This window comes from Lutra lutra, chromosome 17, assembly GCF_902655055.1.
Source record: "Lutra lutra chromosome 17, mLutLut1.2, whole genome shotgun sequence".
Taxonomy (NCBI): Eukaryota; Metazoa; Chordata; class Mammalia; order Carnivora; family Mustelidae; genus Lutra; species Lutra lutra.
This window is the reverse complement of record NC_062294.1, coordinates 55,623,845-55,646,868: the sequence shown is the minus strand read 5'-3', so window position 1 is coordinate 55,646,868 and position 23,024 is coordinate 55,623,845. Positions and strand designations below refer to the sequence as shown.

Sequence of the window (23,024 nt, the reverse complement as noted above, 5' to 3'; positions counted from 1 at the left end):
CCTTTCCCTCTGCTTGTGTTCCTTTTCTTGCTGTCTCTGTCAAATCAATAAAATCTTAAAAAAAGAGGGGGGCGCCTGGGTGACTCAGTCATTAAGCATCTGCCTTCAGCTCAGGTCATGATTCCAGGGTCCTGGAATCGAGTCCCGCATCGGGCTCCCTGCTCAGCGGGAAGCCTGCTTCTCCCTCTCCCACTTCCGGTTTGTGTTCCCTCTCTCAATGTGTCTGTCAAATAAATAAAATCTTTTAAAAAATAATAAATTAATTAATAACTACTTATTGCCTGAGAAAGAATTTGAATAACCATGGTAAAGTTGCTCATGGAGAAAGAAGAAAAATTGATGGGTAAGTAAATGTTATCAGGAAAACTATGCAGGACCAAAATGTAAGTCCAGAGACACAGAAACTATAACAACCAACCAACCAGAAACTGGGATTTGAAAAGTACAATTCCTGAAGTGAAAAACACACCAGCGGCTCACCCACAGACTTGAGCAAGCGGAAGAAAGATTAAACTTCAAGATCCATTGTTTTGTTCTGTTTTTTGTTTTGTAAAGACCCCTTGTTTTAAATTACCTGCTGAGAGGACAGGCACCCCCAAAAAAGAAAAATGTGGAATATGATAGTCTAGGAACTCATGGGACACCAGAAAGTGGTCCCATGGGTACATTAAGGGGCCCCAAAAAGACAGGAGAGTGAAAGGGGGCAGAGGGCTTACATGAAGTTCTAAGGGCTTGTGCTTCTCATGTATGTGGAAAGAACAAATTCAGCAAGCTTAGGAAATTCAAAGTGGGATGTCAAGACATCAACACAGTGATGCCTTGTAATTAACCTATGAAAAAAATCAAAGGTGAAAAGAGAATTTTGAGACAATATGAAAAAAGCAATTCCTCTTATACAAGAGAGCTCCTATAAGTAGTGGGATTCTCAGTAGACCTGGTAGGAAGAAGTGTATGGGACAGTGCATTCAAGCACTGAAAGATCAAAATACCCACCAAGAATACTCTATCGGGGAAAATTATTTTCCATGAAGGTAGAAATGAAGACTTTCCCACATAGAAACCCCTGTATGTTTACCAGTAGTCCTGTCCTACAAGAAATATTAAAGGAAGTACTTCTAGTTGAAATAAAAGGATTCTAAACAGAAACTAAAACCACAAGACAACATAAAGCTCTCAACTAAATATAAATATTTCCAAGATTATAGAAACCCACAGTGTTGTAATAAGGTAGCACAGGTTGCTTTCATTTCTACCTCAAAATATTTTAAAAATCAAAGCACAAGACATCATAAATATAGGTAATAAATCACACAACATAAAAGATAGGATTTGTGATATCAGAAACAAGGTGTGTGCGGGAATGGAGATAAGCAGAATAATTTTGGATGCAGTTGAGACGATCAGTTTCTTTTTATTTTTTTAAGATTTTATTTATTTGACAGACAGAGATCACAAGTAGGCAGAGAAGCAGGCAGAGAGAGGAAGGGAAGCAGGCTCCCCGCTGCGCAGAGAGCCCAATGTGGGGCTCAATCCCAGGATGCTGGGATCATGACCCGAGCCCAAAGGCAGAGGCTTTATCCCACTGAGCAACTCAGGTGCCCCAGGAAGTGTTTCAAAATTACTTTTCAAAAGTGTCTCTCATGAAAGGAGAGTAAAAATCCACCCGTAAATAGATGATGAAATTATTTCTATTGTGACAACTCATGTAGGCAGGATGCAGTATACACAGACCACTAACCAGTGAAAGAAATACACAAGATGAGTCACAAAGCATGTATGGGTGATATTGATACAGACAAATACATAATGTTCTTGGCAAAGGGCATAAAGTGGATTCCTATTTGAGTAAATGCACATTGTCTTCAAATCTAGACTTAAAAATTGTTAGCCTATATCAAGATACACAGTTAATAACGAAACAAGAAGTAACTAAAGTTGTGGAGAGTCCCAGACAAAGGGAGTACATGATTATGGAATTGCAAAGCCAGAGTAAGCCCAAATTGAACCCAAATTTCTACATTAAAAAACATGATTTAGTAAGAAAACTACTAAATAAATATAATTTTAAACTGTGTATGCAAGAAAAACAAGCATTGAATTACTGACAGGCCTTCACTGACAAATTTTAAATTCATTAAAATTCACCAGAAAAAAGTCTAATTATAATTTTACAAATAAGTGCTTAAAAGACTTGAAAAAAATGTATCATATTATTAATATTTTCCTCCTTTTATCTGAATGTAAGATATAACTCACTCCTTGGAACCAAGCAATTAAAATCCTTTCATTTCTGTTTTTTAAAATACTTTACTTTTTTGACAGAGCCCACAAGCAGGGGTGGGGAGGTGCAGAGGGAGTGGGAGAAGCAGGCTCCCCACTGAGCAGGAATCAGACCTGGGGCTCAATCCCAGAAACCTTAGATCATGCCAGGAGGTGAAGGCAGATGCTCAATTAACTGAGTCACCCAGAAACCTTAATCTGTTCATTTCTAAATAAATACCAACAATGTGTAAAATATCCTGACAACTTCATAAAACATAAATATTTGAGATGAAATTCAGATACATTCTGAGGAAAGTAGATGAAAAGTACATGTTTAATTTTTAGTGAAGTAAAAAATTTATGAACAAAAGTTTTTACTTAAATATGGGGATTTTACTAGTTACTTCGCTTCTTATAAAGCACATGCCTACATCCTATCAGAACTTTTGATCAAAAAAAATGAGGATGCTTATATATAACTATTTAGAAAATGAAAACACATAGGAAAAAGTCACAGGAGCTTCATACAAGACAGAATTATGAACTGATGCAATTTTTAATAAGGTAGCAACTGAGACTTTATTAAAGGCTACAAATTCTGAGATCCAAATGTTCTGACTCCCCTGTGGCATTCATTTAGGTAGGAATTCTATGTTATTTCAACACTGAGGAATGGAACACAGAGTGGAAATTTCTGTATTAGCTAATATTAAAAAAATAACTTTTAAAAAAAAGACTTTAGGGGTGCCTGGGTGGCTCAGAGGGGTTAAGCCGCTGCCTTCGGCTCAGGTCATGATCTCAGGGTCCTGGGATCGAGCCCCGCATTGGGCTCTCTGCTCGGCAGGGAGCCTGCTTCCTCCTCTCTCTGACTGCCTCTCTGCCTGCTTGTGATCTCTCTCTATCAAATAAATAAATAAAATCTTTAAAAAAAAAAAGACTTTATTTATTTGACAGAGAGAGAGAGAGTGAGAAAGGAACACAAGCAGGGGGAGTGGGAGAGGGAGAAGCAAGTCTCCCACGGAGGAGCAGGGAGCCTGATGTGGGGCTTGATCCCAGGACTCTGGGATCATGACCTGAGCCAAAGGCAGACGCCCAACTACTGAGCTACCCAGGCGCCCCCCCAAAATACTTCTGAACGGAAAGAAAACATTAGATTTTCTCATTTCAGGGAGGTGCTTTGTTATCTGACAAAGTTACTGAGTCTCCATTTTGTAGAGTTCAGATTATAGCCTCCATAACATTGGAAAGCATAAACCAGAAAACATGTGGTATCTGTCTCCACTGTTCTGGATTTCTGCACTAAACTCCAATATGTCAACCATGACCCAACACATTTCTCAGAGGAGGAAAAACACAACTTGCAAAGGGCTAAACACAGAGTTCCTCAGAAACAGGGAGATTTCTGCAGGGCCCTCAAAGCAATGGAAAAACTCTCAGATTATGGAGGCCCTCCCTGTGAATGTGATGGACCATGACGGGCACTGAAGGAGTATCCTTTGAGAATGAGAGACCAAGAATGTTGGATGGCATCTGCCCCTCTGTAAGAAAGAGAAATACACCACACTTCTAAACTAATTTCTATTCAGACAGCTACTCGAACCACAGTTTAAGGTCTGTTGTCTTCCTTTGCATTTGGACCTCCCCTCTGTCATGTGCCTCATTCATTCCCACCTACCTGGATGGAGGGATACAGTATCCTTTCTCATCACATCCCTAGGCTCCCTCTTTGGTTCCAAAAAGGAGACCAAGTCTGGCTTTGACACAATGAGACCTATTTATTAGAAAAAAAAAGGGAAGGTGGGGCACCTGGGTGGCTCGGTTGGTTAAGCCACTGCCTTTGGCTCAGGTCGTGATCCTGGAGTCCCAGATGGAGTCCTGCATCAGGAATCCCTGCTCAGCGGGGAGTCTGCTTCTCCCTCTGACCCTCCCCACCCCCTTGTGCTTTCTCTCTTTCTTAAGAAAGAAAGAAAGAAAGAAAAGAAGGGAAAGGAGTACGGCTGGAGATTCTAACTTTCAATTATGACTGTGCTCAGGAGAGAAGAGAGGACATCGGGAAATCAAGAACATGTTTTCCCAAATGCTGCTGAAAAACAGCCCCTTTACAAAATGAAGGAGGGATTTCCAATGTTCACATCCTGACCTCAATTTCCAAGTATGAGATACAATAATAAATAGTGGAAATTGAAGTAGAAGATGTGAGAAGTACCCATTTTATGCCCCTCAGTATTTAGAACTGACATTAATCTACAGAAGTGATGATGTTCCCTTAAGGATCGGAAGGTAAATCTGAAAAGGACACATCATGAAGTTTCTTATCTACATGTACAAACCCGTAATTATTTCCCTTTCTGCCTGGATCTGAATTCCAGTTGTTCCAAGAGGAATCTCCAAAGAGACAGTCTTCACAGGAAGGAACAAAACCCTGAGTGGGGTTTGGGAAATCTGGAAGGAGTCTTCCTCACCCAAGAAGAGGAAGCGTCCATAGTTCTCTAACATCACATCCCTGTACAGTGTGGGTCAGAAGTCCCCACTCTTCCTGAGAGAATTCTATGGCCACCTCCTTGAATGTGAGCTGTCCCTGCAATAAATACCACAGTCACCAAGTGGCCATTGACAGTTCACGATGGTCCCTAAGATGGAAGAGGAAGTCAGTTAGTTCCCTTTATCTCATGATAGTTTAAAATCTCCACCCAAGGAGCAGCACAAACTCATGTAAGTAAAATGCAAAGCCTGTAGAGGAGTGTTTTCTTGAGGCACTTGTGCCCCTTGTGACCAGCTCTATGGAAGATGACAAGGATCCGCTTTCTAAATATCTACCCTAACCCCAAATAAAAAGAAATCATTCTCCCTTGCTCTGTAAATCTCTACTTTTGGACGTTATTTCCTATTGCCTCCTTATTTGCTGCAAATTGCAGTTTTTTTTGGTGTTACAACCCCTACCGAGTACACTTTCTGTGACTCACCAATCAGTGAACTCATGTTAGTTCAATTATACCAGGACAACTAGTTCTGGCTTAGGTGATTTTTCTACTTTATACAGGAAGATAATTTTTAACACAGTAATATGCTCTAATGGATTCTCTAACCTTGAGGTAAGAGAATGGCATAGGATGCATAAAACCATTATTAATGCTCTGTTTCTCCAAGATAACTTGTCAAATGAAGGCATCAACACAGGCATACACATTTTTTACCACTGTGTTTACATCATACAGAAAGTTGTGTCTGTTTCTTAGGTGGAATCTCTTAGTGGGTTAAACTTCAAAACCGTGCATTGGAGATGTTGTGAAAATGCATATTCTGTTCAGGAGTACTGGGGTGGGATCAGAGTCTGTGTTTCTTTCTTCCCTTTTTTTTAAGATTTTATTTATTTATTTGAGAGAGAAAGAGTGAGAGAGTTGGAGAGGGGGGAAGGTCAGTGGGAGAGGAAGACTCCCCATGGAGCCGTGAGCTCAATGTGGACTTGATACTGGGCCTCCAGGATAATGACTTGACCCTAAGGCAGTTGTTCAACTGACTGAGCCACCCAGGTGCCTAGAGTCTACCTTTCTAACAAGGCAGTACCCTATGGGCAAAGGGATAAAGTTTGGAAGAAGAAAGAGGTAGAACTCTAAGGCAAGAACACTTGGAAGATTTAGAATGGGCAAAAAATGCTCTTAATTATTTTTTTAATCTTATTTTGTTTGAAAGAGAGAACATAAGAGAGAACTTGAGGAAGACAGGGGTTACAGAGGGAGAGGGATAAGCAGACTGCCCCCTGAGCAGGGAGCCCAATGCAGGGCTCCAGCCCAGGATCCTGGGACCATGACCCAAGCTAGAGGCAGATGCTTACCCAACTGCAAAAGTATTTTTACAAGTACAAATTCAAAGAAACACTTATGATCTTATACATCCCGCACAGCCCCTTCCTCAAGAACACTTAGCATAGAACCACGAACTTCATGCAGCCAAACTGCAGCTTTTTCTGCCCATGGATCCTGTGCTACTCAAATGAATTTCCTAAGTTTCACCATACAAGCTTTCAAGAATTATTTCTTGGCCATTTTACTTGTTTATTTCTTTATTTATTAAAAAGACTTTATTTGACAGACAGAGATCACAAGTAGGCAGAGAGGCAGGAAAAGAGAGGTGGGGGGGGGAAGCAGGCTCCCTGCCGAGCAGAGAGCGCAGATGTGGGGCTCGATCCCAGGACCCTGGGACCATGACCTGAGCTTAAGGCAGAGGATTTAACCCACTGAGCCACGCAGGTGCCCCTTTCTTGGCCATTTTAATCCATTATTCCTCAATATGGTATTTCATTAAAAAGTTTTGTTTCGATGATCAGTTGTGCTCTATTATATTTCAAGATTTTAAGACCCCCACAATGTTAATTATGGGAGCACGTGGGTGGCTCACCTGCTTTTGGCTCAGGTCATGATCTCAGGGTCTTGGGATGGAGCCCCACATAGGGCTCTCTGCTCAGCAGGGATCCTGCTTCCCTCCCTCTCTGCCTGCCTCTCTGCCTACTTGTGATCTCTGTCAAATAAATAAATAAATAATCCTTAAAAAAATGTTAATTATGTGATTGTTCTCTTTTTCTGAAAACACAAAGAACTAAATAGAAGTGTATGTTCAGGGATGCCTGGGTGGCTCAGTGGGTTAAGCCTCTACCTTCTGCTCAATTCATGATCTCAGCATCCTGGGATGGAGCACCACATCAGGCTCTCTGCTCAGCAGGGAGCCTGCTTCTCTCTCTCTCTTTCTGCCTGCCTCTCTGGCTACTTGTGATATCTCTCTCTCTCCGTCAAATAAATAAATCTTAAAAAACAACAACAACAACTTGTTATTTAAAAAAAAAAAGAAGAAGAAGAAGTGTATGTCCATGACATTGTGCAGAGAAAAGAAAAACCAATGGGACAGAGGGCTGACTGCCTAAGAACCTCCACCCCCAGAAGCCAAATATATCAACTACACAAAGGTGAGAGCTCTCCCTGTTCAGTGCAAACAGGGATGTGGGACAGGAGCCAATGGTCAAGAAAGAATTCTTGAGATTTTTTTTGATGTGAAATGTTGGGGTTCAGGAGTGAATGATGAAATAGTTAATGAGATGTCTTTGGTGCAAAAAAGTAGTATTATTAAATATGGGGACAGGACCTGTGGGTAGAAAGCGCTATACTGGGTTTGTGAGCAGTGACTGATGATGTATGTTTAGTGGGGGAGGGGGTTGAGGGAACAATAGAAGTCTCTAATGAATTTGGAAGCAAGTTTTCCAGGATCTTGAAGGTGGTGTCATGATGAGGTCAGGTATGATATCTTGTAAAACCTTAGTCATGGACCCTTCAGATATTTATCAGTGGGCTCTATGCTTGGGGGATGACTGCCAACATATATTTAGGGGGTAGAAATAAAGACAGTTTTCAAAGGGATTATCCTATGTTAAAGAGGACTTACAGGATCCTAGAGGTCTGGCTAATGTCAAGCTAAGGTTACTTTTTACCTCCAACAAAACAACATTGACACCATTGTGAACTCCTTGAGGAATGTCACACTGTGCCTGTCTCAAGAGTTTAGCAATGGGCTGCAAGTAAAAGGAAATTTAATTTTATCTGCACTTCTTTGATTTTGTTATTTTCCTCAGAGAATACAAGAAAGGTGCATCTGGGTGGCTCAGTTAACTGCCTGCCTTCAGGTCAAATTGTGATCCCAGGGTTCTGGGATTGAGCCCCAGATCTGACTCCCTGGTCACTCTCCACCACTGCTCATTTGCTATCTTTATCAAATAATAAATGTCATCTTTTTAAAGTTATGTTATTATTATTGACAGAGGGAGAGACAGCAAGAGAGGGAACACAAGCAGGGGGAGAGGGAGAGGCAGAAGAACACTCCCCGCTCTGCAGAGCCAGATGCAGGGCTCCATCCCAGGACTGTGGAATCCTGACCTGAGCCAATGGCAGATGCTTAACCCAGAGAGCCACCAAGGCGCCCCAGCAAATATAATCTTGAAAAAGAAAAAAGAAGAAAAAGAAAGAAAACCAGCTCGTGCCTGTCCCCAACGCTGCCATGGCCAGTGCCACTGGCCTTCCTCCTATATCTGCCTCCCTCCCACCCCCGCCCTGGGCTGGGGCAAGAATGGGGGCAGGCTGCTCCGGCTGAGGGCAGCTTTGTGCTGCTGGAGGCAGGTAAGGCTGCCTCTTGCTCAGAGCAGCTCCTGGCCCGAGGCTGAGGAGGGAGCTCCCAAGGGCACCGTCAGATCTCCTCTCAATGGCACTCCAGCCGGCTCCATTTTGTGCAGTGAGCTGGGTGGGAGACAGTGGCCTGGACACCATTCCCGACCCTGGGCCCGTAGCAAGGCTGGTGCACAGAGTCAGGGTGGGGGGGCTCCCAACAGCTATCGGGGCATGGCAGGGCTGGGCATCTTTGCCCCAGTGCCCTGGGCAGGTAGATGCCTGGCAGGTGTTGGGCGCCGGCCTGGGGCCTGGGTCAAGGGGTAGGGTGATACGCGCCACGCTGGGCCACCGCGCTGGGGTAGGACTGACAGTCAGCCCACGGGGGCGGTGGGTCTAGGGCCAGCCAGCGAACCTGCCTGGGTAGGAATGAAGGTGCCCAGGAGGGAGGAGTGGATTTGGTCTCCCCGCAGTCTGGCTTACACGTAAAAAATGCAGCCATCTGACGGCTTGTGGTCCCTGGACTTGCCTCAAAGGTTGAAGTTGGGCAAAGATCAGACCCCTTTTTAGGAAGGTGTTTCTGAACACCACTGACAACAGGGTTCTCACAGTATTTCATGACAACCAATGGCGATAGCGCTATGACAGATGCTTCTCTACTAGGCACGGCTGCACACTACATGGGAGGAAGCCACTATTGTGATTCAGCCTCATGAGGACACTGAGCACAGCATGAATGATCATGAAGACACAAATGGTTCAAAAGACAGTTTCAGAGAACACGATATCTATCTTCCAACTGCAAATGTAGCAAGGATAATGAAAAATGTCATACCTCAAACGGGAAAGATTGTAAAATGCGAAGGACTGTGTTAAAAAATGAGTAAGTGAGCTCATTAGCTTTATAACATTTGAAGCAAATGAAAGATGTCATCAAAAGAAACGGAGGACAATCAAGGGAGAAAATATTCTCTTTGCCATGGTGACCTCAGGCTGTGACCATTATGTTGAACTTCTAAAATTATCCTTTCAGAAATTCAGAGAGGCTATGAAAGGAGAGAAAGGAATTGGTGGAAGAGTCATAGCTACAGATGGACTAAGTGAAGAACTTACAGAGGGTCAACAACAAAATGTTATGTTTATATAATGTCATATTTCTGGTGTTTAACAAATTCAGTTTTCAGGGTCTGAAGAAATGGTGGCATGGGGTGGAGAGAAGCTTAAGTCTGTATGATTCTGGAAACAGACATCAGATGGAAGTGACTGGGGAAAGAGGTCTCTTTGTATATTAAATAGCTGTAATGTAGCTTCCTAATACTTGACTAAGGGCTTAATTCTGACTTGAGATGCTTTTTCATGAATGATTTAAGAAAAATTTGGATTTTAAAGGTATTAAAATATTTTTGTTTCACAGGAGTTTGTTGTTCTGAAGGACTCCTGTATACATTATATATTGCAATTTACTACTGTCAGAGATTTGTAGAAAGTTTCTTATTTTCATGTTGAATCATGTTACTTTTATAATTCAAGTCAACAGCTGGGTTAATTCATGGTATTTGCCATTTTGATAAAATATAAGGGTGGAGGGGCGCCTGGGTGGCTCAGTGGGTTAAAGCCTCTGCCTTCAGCTCAGGTCATGATCTCAAGGTCCTCAGCAGGGAGTCTGCTTCCTCCTCTCTCTCTGCCTAACTCTCTGCCTATTTGTGATCTCTGTCTGTCAAATAAATAAATAAAATCTTTAAAAAAAATATATATATATATATAAGGGTGGAATTGAAAGAAAGAAAGACTCTAAGCAAAAGAAACTCAGGGGAAAGAAGTTTCCATCTGAAATGTGATGGTTTCTGCATATCACTCTGTACACCTAAGGTCTGTACAAATGTAAGACAGGGAATATGAACACTATAGGGGAGGAATCTGGCAAAGAGCAGCAAGCCAATAAAAGCAGTTAACATTAGATGTATTCCAACAAATTGATCTCAGTGCCCAAGGCACACCAAAGGACACACTATCACTGGGGTTTTCTTGTGGTTTGAGAACAGTAATTTAGAATAGAAATCTAATTATGAAAATACAGTGGATATAAACGAAGTTAAATCACCTATAGTTTCTGTTGAGGCTGCTTTTAGGCAAGCAGACTTGATCAAAGGAATGGAGAAAGGGCCCCCAGCACCCCTATGGCTGAATACAGACAGGCCCATCAGGGCACCCACCTCAAAGTAACCATGGGCCCTGACCAACCACCGGGCTACTGAAAACCGGGTACAGTGACCAGAAAAGGGAAAATTGGATAAGCTCCCATAACCCTCACCTTCCCCCTTTAAACACAGCCCCCACCACTGTCTCCTTACAGACAGCCTCTCCTCTGCTGTCCTGCCTGCTGCAATCTTGCAGCATATTCAACAAACTTCTAATACCTTTGTTCTGCCTCAGGTGAATTCTTCTCAGTGCCCACTTGACTGGCTTCCACCCAATCATGGACCCACATTTGGGGTCCCCATCTGACTCTCAGAGATACCACATTTAGACACCACAGTTTCCATGTGCTGTAATACCTTCTGTATTTTTTTTTAATTTAAATGTCTATTTTTATTTAAAGATTTATATTTTAGAAGGAAGAGGAGAGGGCCAGAAGTAGAGGGAGAGAATCTCAAAAAGACTCCCCACTGAGCAGGGACCCAGAAATGGGTCTCATATTCTAGGATCTGGAGATCATGACCTGAACTGAAATCAACAGTCGGTGCGAAACTGACGGAGTCACCCAGACAAACCTCTAGTGTATTCTACATAGAACATCTTTTTCACATTCTTTTTTTTTTTTAATATTTTATTTATTTTTTGGTCAGAGAGAGAGAGAGCTCACACAAGCAGGCAGAGTGGCAGGCAGAGGCAGAGAGAGAAGCAGACTCCTGCTGAGCAAGGAGCCCAATGGGGGACTCGATCTGGAGACCCTGGGATCATGACCTGAGCTGAAGGCAGCTGCTTGACTCATCCACCCAGGCTTTCCATCTTTTTCACATTCTAAAGGGGAAGACTCAACAATCCCCTCCCCCCAATTCTTTAATCTGAGAAACTTCCAAGTTATTCTGGACCTTATATCCATCATTTTACTTGTGTATTTTCTTAGTCCTGGGCTACACAGACCTGGTAAAGCATCCAGACAGGCCCTAAATGAGAAATGTTTTCCCTCCCTGATAAACCAAGACCAGACCTCATCAGCAGCGGGGATCTTAGACGCCATACACCTTCCCCTATGGATATGCCACCAAAGGAATATTTTCAATACTTGCAGGACTTTAATTCAAAGTGACAACTGCTGATGGCCTACTGGAGCCAGGTTGGAAAGAAGGCAGAGAAGGGATGTAGGGGAGATCGGGGATATCTGGGATAGAAGGGAGTAGTGTTCTAAAGACCGAGCCTCTGGTATCACTTCAGAAAATGAATACTTCATTCAAGAACACATGCACCAGAAACTTCACAACTAGAGCAATCAACATTTGCACTTTCTAAATGCAAGGAATTTCAGGAGAAAAACATGACTAGACTTCTGACTTGGGATGCCAGGCTTACCTGAGAACTGGCCGGCCATTCCTTCTTTCACTTCATCCTGTAGATTTTTTTCTCATAAGGTATTTGTAGAGCAGTCACAGCTCCATCAGGAAAAAGTGCCCCTCAAGCCACCAATACAAACTCTTCGTCTGTAAACTGCTCTCCTGAAGACAAGACCCCAAAATGCAGATAGACCCAACATCCCAGTGCTTTGTGTCAGAGCTGTTCAGAAACTTGGAGGTCCTACTTCAACACCAGTCCCTGAACTTTCCTTCTCTAATTCCAGGGGGGGCTCCCCTCCCAAAATGCCCAGAGAGACAGAGAGCGCATAGGCACCATGTGCTGCATGGACCTGACCCTCCCAGACTCACGTAGCAGAGACCATGTTGCCTCTCCATGAGCCAAAGCCTGCTCTCGCTCTCATAAAATAACCTCAAGCCCTTGTGCTTACCCCTGGCCTCACTGAGAATCACCTGGAGCCCTTAATTAATGCAACAGGATTGTTTCCACCCAAACTGACCAGCAGAATCTGAGGGGGAGGCCAACAGAGAAGATCCTTTTTGAAACTCCACACGTGACCCTATTGGGAAGTAATTGGGGAAGTGACCAGGCCAAGCACATTAACCAAGGCTGTGGTGGTGACAGATGAAGATCCATGCCTTCACTGATCAGAGTTTCTGGAGACACATTCTCCCTCTTTCTGCTACACAGAGACACCTTACAGGCGGAGCTTTTCCTTACAAATGCAAAAGTCTTCCAAAAGTAAACACAGGATTTCAGAGCCTTTCCTTTATGTGCCTTTTATTTAAAATAACCAGCCTAAAATAATGCTTATGCCACACACATTTTAGGGTGACAAATTGTTCCCCTGCAGTCGGTAAATGTTTCCTTTCATAAGTAACTGCCACACATTCTGAAGTGAATGTCCTTTTGACCCTCCCATGAGCGATATGAGAATTCTAATTCCTCAACATTCTCACTGAAAATTGGTGTTATCCTTTTTCTTTTAGCCATTCCAGGAAATACTGAATGGTGTTTCACCGTAAAAGATGAAGTGGGCTTTCTATAGCAGTCCTGGTGACTGAAACGGGAAACCACATAAAAGAACCAAGTGGAACGAAAATCACACGGCTGCATTCATGCTTCAGTGAGACTCCATTTCAAAGATTAAGGGGTACATGCACCTGGTGAGTACTGGGGGAGGTACAGAACTGCGGAATCACTAAATTCGACACCTGAAACCGAAAACATGTTATGTTATCTAATTGGAATCAAAATAAATTACTTAAAAAGATGGAAAACCTGAGTAGCTAAGTAGGATAGGCAGCTGACTCTTGATGGGGCTGAGGTCAAGATCTCAGGGTCGTTAGATGGAACCCCGGGATTGGCTCTGACCCCAGGGTGGAGGGTACTTAAAATTCCCTCCCTTTGCCACTCCCCTCCCCAAACACCACCAGTAACAAGTGTACTCTCTCTCTAAGAATTTTTTTCTAAAGACTTTATTTGTTTGACAGAGAGAGACACAGCGAGAGAGGTAACACAAGCAGGGGGAGTGGGAGAGGGAGAAGGAGGCTTCCCGCAGAGCAGGGAGCCCGATGCAGGGCTTGATCCCAGGACACTAGGATCATGACCTGAGCTGAAAGCAGACGCTAAACGACTGAGCCACCCAGGCACCCCATCTCATAGGAATTTTTAAAAAGCAATTGTTCTATGTTAAGAGTACAAAATAAATCCTAGAATTAAGTTGTCATAAACCAAAAAGAAAAAATTAAAAAGTTACTGTACAAGGACTGTGTATATAAAAAAGTTAGCGTTAGGAACACTAGGGGGCGCCTGGGTGGCTCAGTGGGTTAAAGCCTCTGCCTTTGGCGCAGGTCATGATCCCAGGGTCCAAAGATGGAGCCCCACATGGGCTCTCTGCTCAGTGGGGAGCCTGCTTCCTCCCCTCTCTCTCTGCCTGCCTCCCTGCCTACTTGTGATCTCTGTCAAATAAATAAATAAATAAAATCTTAAAAAAAAAAAAAAGAACACTAGGAAGGAGAAAGTGAACTGATTCTTGAGTACGGTGTTTTCAGTTTGCAGTGGGAGAAATAAGGCACCTGACTGGGAAGACCTCTCTTGGTAAATAACATGGCAAGTGACGACACCAGGGAAATGTATTGTTACTTGGTTTGAGTGTCACCATAAGCTCAATTTGGTGAGGAGTAGGCATCTTCTGGTTAAAACAGGTCACACAATTTGAGAGGCTTTGCTGTTCTCCTTCTGTGCCTGGGTAGGAGCAGTTGTTTTTTGGCTAGCAATGGGAACAGGTGTTTGATCTATCTCCCAACTTGCAGCCCAATAGACTTCCTGCTTTAAAAAAAAAAATCACTAGGAATTCAGTTCTGAATCTACTAAAAGGAAGGTACTTTTCTTTTGTGATACTGCATGGCTACAACACACTTTAGAGTCAGGAGAAGCACAAATTGCACGTCTGTGGCACAGATAAAACTCCCTTTTTAAATTTAAAATTCTTTTTTTTTAAGATTTTATTCATTTATTTGACAGAGAGAGAGATCACAAGTAGGCAGAGAGGCAGGCAGGGTTGGGGGGAAAGCGGGCTCCCCGCTGAGCAGAGAGCCTGATGCGGGGCTCAATTCCAGGACCCTGGGATCATGACCTGAGCTGAAGGCAGAGGCCTAACCCACTGAGCCACCCAGGCGCCCCTAAAATTTAAAATCCTTCACAATGTAACCCATTGAAATGATGCATTCTTGCAGTAAGATTCTGAATGAATCCAAACACAAAAATGACATTAGTTCCTCTCAGTAGACAGCGGCAGAGTCAGCTTCAGCATCCAGCAGCCATCCCACAGGGATTCCCATTCAGGACACCAATAATTGAGGTGTTCCATCAGGGGAAGTGTAGAAGAATCAGCCACTTAACATACCAAGCCCTTGGAATTTAGGCAGACTAACTACAGAGAAAACCATGACATGAAATATAGTAAGATCACTCTAATTGGCATATTCATTCAGAGCTAAAACATATAATGGCATAAAAATTAAGAATAGTCACCAAAACTTTCTGAATTTGGGAAGAATGAGGAAGGGAGAAGAATAAGTATTTCTATTTGTGTGCAAAGGTAGATTTTGAGCAACAGCTACAAGTCAGACAATATAAAACAAATTTCTTTTTTTTTTAATTTTTTTTATTTTTTTCAGCATAACAGTATTCATTATTTTTGCACCACACCCAGTGCTCCATGCAATCCGTGCCCTCTACAATACCCACCACCTGGTGCCCCCAACCTCCCACCCCCCACCCCTTCAAAATTCTCAGATCGTTTTTCAGAGTCCATAGTCTCTCATGGTTCACCTCCCCTTCCAATTTCCCTCAACTCCCTTCTCCTCTCCAACTCCCCTTGTCCTCCATGCTATTTGTTATGCTCCACAAATAAGTGAAACCATATAATAATTGACTCTCTCTGCTTGACTTATTTCACTCAGCATAATCTCTTCCAGTCCCGTCCATGTTGCTACAAAACTTGGGGATTCATCCTTTCTTTCTTTTTTTTTTTTTTTTACAGCTTTATAAACATATATTTTTATCCCCAGGGGTACAGGTCTGCAAATCGCCAGGTTTACACACTTCACAACACTCACCATAGCACATATCCTCCCCGATATCCATAACCCCACCCCCTCTCCCAACACCCTCCCCCCATCAACCCTCAGTTTGTTTTGTGAGATTAAGAGTCACTTATGGTTTGTCTCCCTCCCAATCCCATCTTGTTTCATTTACTCTTCTCCTACCCCCTCGACCCCCCATGTTGCATCTCCTCTCCCTCATATCAAGGAGATCATATGATAGTTGTCTTTCTCCGATTGACTTATTTCGCTAAGCATGATACCCTCTAGTTCCATCCACGTCATCGCAAATGGCAAGATTTCATTTCTTTTGATGGCTGCATAGTATTCCATTGTGTATATATACCACATCTTCTTTATCCATTCGTCTGTTGATGGACATCTAGGTTCTTTCCATAGTTTGGCTATTGTAGACATTGCTGCTATAAACATTCGGGTGCATGTGCCCCTTCGGATCACTATGTTTGTATCTTTAGGGTAAATACCCAGCAGTGCAATTGCAGGGTCATAGGGTAGTTCTATTTTCAACATTTTGAGGAACCTCCATGCTGTTTTCCAGAGTGGTTGCACCAGCTTGCATTCCCACCAACAGTGTAGGAGGGTTCCCCTTTCTCCGCATCCTCGCCAGCATCTGTCATTTCCTGACTTGTTAATTTTAGCCATTCTGACTGGTGTGAGGTGATATCTCATGGTGGTTTTGATTTGTATTTCCCTGATGCTGAGTGATATGGAGCACTTTTTCATGTGTCTGTTGGCCATTTGGATGTCTTCTTTGCAGAAATGTCTGTTCATGTCCTCTGCCCATTTCTTGATTGGATTATTTGTTCTTTGGGTGTTGAGTTTGCTAAGTTCTTTATAGATTTTGGACACTAGCCCTTTATCTGATATGTCGTTTGCAAATATCTTCTCCCATTCTGTCAGTTGTCTTTTGGTTTTGTTCACTGTTTCCTTTGCTGTGCAAAAGCTTTTGATCTTGATAAAATCCCAAAAGTTCATTTTTGCCCTTGCTTCCCTTGCCTTTGGTGATGTTCCTAGGAAGATGTTGCTGCGGCTGACGTCGAAGAGGTTGCTGCCTGTGTTCTCCTCGAGGATTTTGATGGATTCCTTTCTCACGTTGAGATCCTTCATCCATTTTGAGTCTATTTTCGTGTGTGGTGTAAGGAAATGATCCAATTTCATTTTTCTGCATGTGGCTGTCCAATTTTCCCAACACCATTTATTGAAGAGGCTGTCTTTGTTCCATTGGACATTCTTTCCTGCTTTGTCGAAGATGAGTTGACCATAGACTTGAGGGTCCATTTCTGGGCTCTCTATTCTGTTCCATTGATCTATGTGTCTGTTTTTGTGCCAGTACCATGCTGTCTTGATGATGACAGCTTTGTAATAGAGCTTGAAGTCCGGAATTGTGATGCCACCAACTTTGGCTTTCTTTTTCAATATTCCTTTGGCTATTCGAGGTCTTTTCTGGTTCCATATAAATTTTAGGATTATTTGTTCCATTTCTTTGAAAAAAATGGATGGTACTTTGATAGGAATTGCATTAAATGTGTAGATTGCTTTAGGTAGCATAGACATTTTCACAATATTTATTCTTCCAATCCAGGAGCATGGAACATTTTTCCATTTCTTTGTGTCTTCCTCAATTTCTTTCATGAGTACTTTATAGTTTTCTGAGTATAGATTCTTAGTCTCTTTGGTTAGGTTTATTCCTAGGTATCTTATAGTTTTGGGTGCAATTGTAAATGGGATGGACTCCTTAATTTCTCTTTCTTCTGTCTTGTTGTTGGTGTAGAGAAGTGCAACTGATTTCTGTGCATTGATTTTATATCCTGACACTTTACTGAATTCCTGTACAAGTTCTAGCAGTTTTGGAGTGGAGTCTTTTGGGTTTTCCACATAGAGTATCATATCATCTGCGAAGAGTGATAGTTTGACTTCTTCTTTGCCGATTTGGATGCCTTTAATTTCCTTTTGTTGTCTGATTGCTGAGGCTAGGACTTCTAGTACTATGTTGAATAGCAGTGGTGATAACGGACATCCCTGCCGTGTTCCTGACCTTAGCGGAAAAGCTTTCAGTTTTTCTCCATTGAGAATGATATTTGCGGTGGGTTTTTCATAGATGGCTTTGATAATATTGAGGTATGTGCCGTCTATCCCTACACTTTGAAGAGTTTTGATCAGGAAGGGATGCTGTACTTTGTCAAATGCTTTTTCAGCATCTATGGAGAGTATCATATGGTTCTTGTTCTTTCTTTTATTAATGTGTTGTATCACATTGATTGATTTGCGGATGTTGAACCAGCCTTGCAGCCCTGGAATAAATCCCACTTGGTCGTGGTGAATAATCCTTTTAACGTACTGTTGAATCCTATTGGCTAGTATTTTGGTGAGAATTTTTGCATCTGTGTTCATCAAGGATATTGGTCTGTAGTTCTCTTTTTTGTTGGGATCCTTGTCTGGTTTTGGGATCAAGGTGATGCTGGCCTCATAAAATGAGTTTGGAAGTTTTCCTTCTATTGCTATTTTTTGGAACAGTTTCAGGAGAATAGGAATTAGTTCTTCTTTAAATGTTTGGTAGAATTCCCCTGGGAAGCCGTCTGGCCCTGGGCTTTTGTTTGTTTGGAGATTTTTGATGACTGTTTCAATCTCCTTACTGGTTATGGGTCTGTTCAGGCTTCTATTTCTTCCTGGTTCAGTTGTGGTAGTTTATATGTCTCTAGGAATGCATCCATTTCTTCCAGATTGTCAAATTTGTTGGCGTAGAGTTGCTCATAGTATGTTCTTATAATTGTCTGTATTTCTTTGGTGTTCGTTGTGATCTCTCCTCTTTCATTCATGATTTTATTTATTTGGGTCCTCTCTCTTTTCTTTTTGATAAGTCTGGCCAGGGGTTTATCAATCTTATTAATTCTTTCAAAGAACCAGCTCCTCGTTTCATTGATTTGTTCTATTGTTTTTTTGGTTTCTATTTCATTGATTTCTGCTCTGATCTTTATGATTTCTCTTCTCCTGCTGGGTTTAGGGTTTCTTTCTTGTTCTTTCTCCAGCTCCTTGAGGTGTAGGGTTAGGTTGTGTACCTGAGACCTTTCTTGTTTCTTGAGAAAGGCTTGTACCGCTATATATTTTCCTCTCAGGACTGCCTTTGTTGTGTCCCACAGATTCTGAACTGTTGTGTTTTCATTATCATTTGTTTCCATAATTTTTTTCAATTCTTCTTTGATTTCCTGGTTGACCCATTCATTCTTTAGAAGGATGCTGTTTAGTCTCCATGTATTTGGGTTCTTTCCAAATTTCCTCTTGTTATTGAGTTCTAGCTTTAGAGCATTGTGGTCTGAAAATATGCAGGGAATGATCCCAATCTTTTGATACCGGTTGAGACTTGATTTAGGACCAAGAATGTGATCTATTCTGGAGAACGTTCCATGTGCACTAGAGAAGAATGTGTATTCTGTTGCTTTGGGATGAAATGTTCTGAATAGATCTGTGATGTCCATCTGGTCCAGTGTGTCATTTAAGGCCTTGATTTCCTTGTTGATCTTTTGCTTGGATGATCTGTCCATTTCAGTGAGGGGAGTGTTAAAATCCCCTACTATTATTGTATTCTTGTCGATGTGTTTCTTTGATTTTGTTATTAATTGGTTTATATAGTTGGCTGCTCCCACGTTAGGGGCATAGATATTTAAAATTGTTAGATCTTCTTGTTGGACAGTTCCTTTGAGTATGATATAGTGTCCTTCCTCATCTCTTATTATAATCTTTGGCTTAAAATCTAATTGATCTGATATAAGGATTGCCACTCCTGCTTTCTTCTGATGTCCATTAGCATGGTAAATTCTTTTCCACCCCCTCACTTTAAACCTGGAGGTGTCTTCGGGTGTAAGATGAGTTTCTTGTAGGCAACATATAGATGGTTTTTGTTTTTTGATCCATTCTGATACCCTGTGTCTTTTGATTGGGGTATTTAGCCCATTAACATTCAGGGTAAGTATTGAGAGATATGAATTTAGTGCCATTGTATTGCCTGTAAGGTGACTGTTATTGTATATTGTCTCTGTTTCTTTCTGATCTAATACTTTGAGGGTCTCTCTTTGCTTAGAGGACCCCTTTCAATATTTCCTGTAGAGCTGGTTTGGTATTTGCAAATTCTTTCAGTTTTTGTTTGTCCTGGAAGCTTTTAATCTCTCCGTCTATTTTCAATGATAGCCTAGCTGGATATAGTATTCTTGGCTGCATGTTTTTCTCATTTAGTACTCTGAATATATCATGCCAGCTCTTTCTGGCCTGCCAGGTCTCTGTGGATAAGTCTGCTGCCAATCTAATATTTTTACCATTGTACGTTACAGACTTCTTTTCCCGGGCTGCTTTCAGGATCTTTTCTTTGTCACTAAGACTTGTCAATTTTACTATTAGGTGACGGGGTGTAGACCTATTCTTATTGATTTTGAGGGGGGTTCTCTGAACCTCCTGGATTTTGATGCTTGTTCCCTTTGCCATATTGGGGAAATTCTCTCCAATAATTCTCTCCAATATACCTTCTGCTCCCCTCTCTGTTTCCTCTTCTTCTGGAATCCCAATTATTCTAATGTTGTTTCGTCTTATGGTGTCACTTATCTCTCGAATTCTCCCCCTCGTTGTCCAGTAGCTGTTTGTCCCTCTTTTGCTCAGCTTCTTTATTCTCTGTCATTTGGTCTTCTATATCGCTAATTCTTTCTTCTGCCTCATTTATCCTAGCAGTGAGAGCCTCCATTTTTGATTGCACCTCATTAATAGCTTTTTTGATTTCAACTTGGTTAGATTTTAGTTCTTTTATTTCTCCAGAAAGGGCTTTTATATCTCCCGAGAGGGTTGCTTTAATATCTTCCATGCCTTTTTCAAGTCCGGCTAGAACCTTGAGAATCATCATTCTGAACTCTATATCTGACATATTACCAATGTCTGTATTGATTAGGTCCCTAGCCTTTGGTATTGCCTCTTGTTCTTTTTTTTGTTGTGAATTTTTCCGCCTTGTCATTTTGTCCAGATAAGAGTTTATGAAGGAGCAAGTAAAATACTAAAAGGGTGGCAACAACCCCAGGAAAATATGCTTTAGCCAAATCAGAAGAGATCCTGAATTGTGAGGGGGGAGAAAGTGGATAAAAAGGGGTTCAGAAAGAAAGAAAAAAAAAACTATTAAAAAAAAGAAAGCCGATAAAGAAAAAAAATAAAAAGAGGAAAAAATATATATATATTAGATAAACTATTTAAAAAACGTTAAAAAAAAGAAAATGGTAAAAGTTAAAAAAAATTTAGCAGAAGAAGAGAAAAAGAAAAAAAATTGAAAAAGAAGAAAAAATTAAATTAACTGCAAGGCTAAAAAATCATGGGGAGAAAGCCATGAGTTCCGTGCTTTGCTTCTTCTCCTCTGGAATTCCGCCACTCTCCTTGGTAGGTGAACTTGGTCCTGGCTGGGTTTCCCATAGATCTTCTGGGGGAGGGGCCCGTTGTAGTGATTCTCCAGCGTCTTTGCCCCAGGCGGAGTTGCACCGCCCTTACCCGGGGCCGCGCTGAGTCATCCGCTCGGGTTCGCTTTCGGGAGCTTTTGTTCCCTGAGCGCTTTCCGTAGAGTCCGGAGGATGGGAATGAAGATGGCGGCCTCCTGGTCTCCGGCCCGGAGGAGCCGAGAGCCCGGGGCCCCACTCCTCAGTGCGCCCCCAGAGAACAGCGCCCAGTGACTCCCGCCACCCTGGCCTCCGGCCGCGCTCCGAGCTGACCGAGCCTGCGACTGGTTCAAGGCGACCCCGAGCTGAGAGTCACTCCTCGGCTCTGTCTCTGCAGCCGGCTTCCCGCTCCAATACCGGTAAGCTCTGCGACACTCAGACACCCCCGATCCTTCTGCGACCCTGCGGGACCTGAGGCCGCGCTGACCCCGCCTGGGCTTCACCCCAGTTAAGCCTCTGGATCGATGTCCCTCAGTGGAACACACTTTTAAAAGTCCTGATTTTGTGCTCCGTTGCTCCGCCGCTCGCCGGGAGCCGGCCCCTCCCCCCGCGGTCTATCTTCCCGTCGCTTTGGATTCACTTCTCCGCCAGTCCTACCTTGCAGAAAGTGGTTGATTTTCTGTTTCTGGAATTGCTGTTCTTCTTCTCTTCAATCTCCCGTTGGCTTGTAGGTGTTTGCAATCTTTAGATAAGCTATTTAGCTGATCTCCCGCTACCCGAAGTAGTCTCAGCCTGCTACTTCTCCGCCATCTTGACTCCTCCCCTCTAAAACAAATTTCTTAAATGTGCAAAACACAAAAGACGTTTAAGATTCTTCCTTATATTCCGCTTAGTTAACATATGAAGTAATATTTGATTTAGGTGTACAACAGTGATTATACAATTCCATATAACATTCTATATCTATCACAGGGGCAGTCCTTAATCCCCATCATTTACTTAATGAATCCACTAACTCATGTCCACTCTGGCAACCATCAGGTTGTTTTCTAAAGTTAAGAGTCTGTTTCTTGGTGTGCCTGGGTGGCTCAGTCATTGAGCATCTGTCTTCAGCTCAGGTCCCGATCTTAGGGTTCCAGGATCAAGCCTCAAATCCTGCTCCATGGTCCGCAGAGAGCCTACTTCTCCCTCTCCCACTCCCACTCCTTTCATTGCCTCTCTCTCTGTAAAAACAATAAAATCATTTTTTAAAAGTTTATTTCATGCATTGCCTCTCCCTTTCTCTTTTCTTTCCCATTGCTCACTTGTTTTGTTTTCTGAATTCCAAACATGAGTGAAATGATACAATACTTGTCTTTCTCTGAATTATTTCACTTGGAAGAATACACTCTAGTTCTATCCATCTTGTGGCAAATGGCAAGATTTCATCCCTTTTAGGGTTATAAATATGCCTTTTGATTTCTATCTTTCTTCTTTATTCACTGAGTGGTCAATGAACACTTGGGCTGGACTGTTTCAAGCAGATATACTCACTGCCTCTCACTGTTGAACTGCTTCTCCAACAAATCCATGCCATGCAAAGACCCAAAATACAGAAGTACACTCATTCTGGTGCTGAGAAAAGGTAGGAAAGTCCCGCACAGTGGTGAAGCAGCTTCCCTGAAGATCACCCAACCACACTGGATCTGACCTTGACTGGGGTGATCTCCCTGGGAAATGAGAGCTTGGGAGAAACCACAGCATGTGTCTTGCAGATCCTGCCTATTCCACTGTCCAGAAGGGTTCTTCTTCTCAAACATCTATTCTACCCTGTGACATCTTAAAGCTGCCCACATGATTGCATCATCCAATACCCTCCTCCATCCCTTGTCAGGGATCTAGGCAGGGAAAGTAGTGTAATCACTGACATCCAGCAGCATTAGTCCTCAGGAGATTAATCAAATCATCAGGATAAAGCAGGACTTCCCTACTCCTGAGAAACCCACATTAGCCAATTCTTTCCCCCATTACATGTATTCATCAGA

The 23,024-nt window shown here is 42.4% G+C and overlaps 2 protein-coding genes and 2 pseudogenes across 2 annotated transcripts in view; 3 read left to right on the top strand and 1 right to left on the bottom strand.

Moving 5' to 3' along the window:
* LOC125088868 (zinc finger protein 665-like) overlaps positions 1-23,024 on the top strand; it is a 577,134-nt gene that overhangs the window by 446,632 nt on the left and 107,478 nt on the right.
* The window catches only part of LOC125088894 (L-lactate dehydrogenase A chain-like), a 386,819-nt pseudogene that overhangs the window by 302,825 nt on the left and 60,970 nt on the right, over positions 1-23,024 (top strand).
* Positions 1-23,024, bottom strand: part of LOC125088914 (KRAB domain-containing protein 5-like) — a 664,001-nt gene that overhangs the window by 628,064 nt on the left and 12,913 nt on the right. The gene's annotated exons all lie outside the window — the stretch shown is intronic.
* On the top strand, positions 8,934-9,552 carry LOC125089469 (nuclear transcription factor Y subunit beta-like; annotated as a pseudogene).